Here is a 3387-nt window from a genome sequence, read left to right as displayed (position 1 = left end):
TAGGGAAAATCTCAAACTCGAAGGTGAGCAAAGTCTAGAGCCAAACGTCCACGATCCCTAAGAGACCTTAACACCATGTCTCAATCATAAACCGTAAGACATTAGGTATGTGGGTTACATTTCTTATATACTCAAGATTTCCTACATTCCTAGTTGATGTGGGACTAACCAATGACATTTGAATTCCAACAGTTTTCCTCTCAAGAGTGAGTAACCCACAACACTAGACTTGATCCACACTAGGATCTCACACTTCTGTTCCCCCACCAAGCCAAATCACAGTTCTAATATCACTTGTTGGAGAGTTTGGAAGAGCGCGATAACATCAATGGGCCAAACGTCCATGATCCCTAAGAGATCTTGACACCACATCTCAACTCAAAACCTTAAGGTATTAGGTATATGAGTCATTTCTATTATATATCCAATATTTCCTTTATTCTTAGTCGAGGGAGACTAACCACTCACACTTGAATTTCAACATTTCATTCATTCCTAGTCGATGTGGGACTAACAACTCACACTTGAATTCCAACAATGTCCCCCTCAAGTGTGAATCACCCACAACACTAGACTTGATCCACACTAGGATCTCCCACTCCCGCTTCCGTTCTCCACCAATCTGAATCATGGCTCTGATACCACTTGTTGAGGAGTTCGAAGGAGTGCAAACCATTGGCCAAATTTCCAGGATCCATAAGAGACCTTGACACCACATTTCAACTCAAAACCTTAAGACATTAAGTATATGGGCTACATCTCTTATATATCCAATATTTCCTCAATTCCTAGTTGATGTGAGACTAACTACTAATACTTGAATTCCAATAATCTATGAGTATAGATAGAAAGCATCCTCTATGTGTTTTGTAGGATAAAAATGACATTCATGCTTTATTCATATTTTTATGGATATATGCTAAACAAATACTTATCGGGTTTTTAAGTATTTCCAAGTATTAGTGGGTATCCAACGATACCATCTTTTATAAATAAAATATATTTATGTACAAAATTTATTATTATTTTGAAATTATGTATATTTTCCCCCTATTTTGTCAATAAATATTTTTTAAAAGCCAACAAAAAATATTAACAATTCACATCAAATGTGTGCTATTAAGGAGAAAAAGATACAAAGAAATTAATAAATCTAACACAAACAACAAATATCATCAAACTAACTAAAAGATTAAATAAACAAATCACCTAAAACACTCAAACAATATCCAGACAAACTAAAGAATGAGAACTTCATTGATGTAAACCGTAATCTAATATGTGGAGTTTAGATTTGATACACACTCAAAGCATAAACTTGAAATCCTCGAAAATTTAATGTGAGTTATTTTCTTGTTTATAAAATCTCATGTTATTGCGGGAATTTCAAATAGATCAAACACACACCAACCAAACACAATGCCAACAATCACAAAGCCTCTTACATAAAAACATTAATATATTAACTCACAAACAAAATATATAAAAAATTCGGTTATAAAAAGTATTAATAAATTAACATACAAACAAATGAAGGTGCAAACACGAGAATGAGAGGGTTGAATTGTGTTTGTCAAAGTTGATAACTTTTTGTTAATTTGATGAAGGCTGATTGATTTTTATGAATTACTTAGATAAAAAGCAATCGGATTCATATGCAGCAAACAATGAAAGCATAAATAATTGAACACATAGATTTATCTTAGTTCACCACTAACTTGGCTAAAATTAGTCCCCTCATTCAGAAACCTTGAATTACAAGGCACATGACCCTCCAAGACGGTCTTCCCAAACAGCGTGACAACCCTAGATTTTTTAGGAACTAACCACATTGACCCTACAAGCCAAGTCTTCTCCTAACAACCAGACAACCCTAGATTGAAGAAGGAACTAAACCACTATCGGGTTGGATACAAAATATTGGAACTTTAAGTGTTTGCTTCTAACCAAGCTAATAATAATAATAGTAGTAATAACTCTCACACTCTAAGAACAAACACTTAGAAAATATTTCTGACTTGAACAAGTATTTCTCTCATTGAAATCTAAGATGAATTTGAAATTTTGAGCTAATGAGCAATTCTGAATCTAATATGAGCAATTCTTCTAGATTGATTTTGTTTGTATTTTGTTTAGATTGTGTTTGTAAATTATTCAAATTGATTTTGTTCGTATTTTGTTTAGATTGAGTTTGTAAATTCTTCAGATTGATTTTATTCGTATTGAGTTTGTAAATTTTTTAGATTGATTCTATTCATATTTTGTTGTAGATAAATTTTGATCAAATCTTGATCATATCTTCTTTTCAACTTGGTCAAAGATTTTATTCAATTACAATTACAAATATGAATCAAATCTTATTTTAGATTTTATTCAATTATAAATATGAATCAAATCTTATCTTAGTTTTCTTCAATTATAAATATGAATCAAATTTAATTTAGATTTTTTTCAATTATAAATCTGAATCAAATCTTATTTTACATTTTCTTCAAAAATACGAATCTTCTTTCATACTTTTTGAAGTCAAATATACTGTTATCATAAAATAATTTTATTATCATGAAAACTCTAAGTATAAAACCAACTTGGTTCCAACACAAAATACAACATAGCCACTGCCAAAATGTAGTACCCTAATTTTGTCCATTTTGAAAACAAATATAAAAAAGGAAATGTGTATTTAAAAAAGGAAATAAAATAATTACAATAAATAATTTCATTATGTATTATAAGTTTACAATTTCAAATCTATTTAGAATGTTAAAACCAAATCAAATTACAAACTAAAATAAAGGCAAAATTAAATTACAATAAGATTTAAACCAAACTAAATTAAATTACAATAATTTTTAATTTGTTGTTGTTGTTGCCTCTCTGCCTCTTTGTTTCTGATGCAGTGTTTGGCTCTATTTTGTTGCTGCCTTTCTGTTTCAGATGTAGTTGTCATTGGCCTTTGCTTTGTAACTAATTAGAGAAACATAAAAAACATTTTTTTTTAGTCAGTCTTGGTACACTTTGTGCAGAACAAAGAGACAAAATTTTGAGTTTAAAAAATAAACTAAGGGACAAATTAAAGCTCAGCAACAGAACAGATCAAAGCAAATAAATCAAAATCATGAATGCATCAGAGGTGTAGAAAAAAACGCAGATGATGAGCAAAGGAAAAAAAAACATGAAACAAGAAATAGATAGAGAAGGACCAATGCAGACCAGAAAGCAACTAAACATATAAAAAACTCTATAAAAGCACCTTATCAATTTCAAAAAGGGGGATCGGAGAGGAACACTATTGAGTTAAAAAACGCATAGAAAAAGAGAGGCGAGATCAGAAATTGATTAGGAAAAGATACTAATCAGAAGAGCAATATTACAGTGAAAATTTTC

The sequence above is a fragment of the Cicer arietinum genome, chromosome 3, assembly GCF_000331145.2.
Source record: "Cicer arietinum cultivar CDC Frontier isolate Library 1 chromosome 3, Cicar.CDCFrontier_v2.0, whole genome shotgun sequence".
In the NCBI taxonomy this organism is placed as follows: domain Eukaryota; kingdom Viridiplantae; phylum Streptophyta; class Magnoliopsida; order Fabales; family Fabaceae; genus Cicer; species Cicer arietinum.
The sequence above is the reverse complement of the archived record's forward strand: the minus strand, read 5'-3'. Positions refer to the sequence as shown.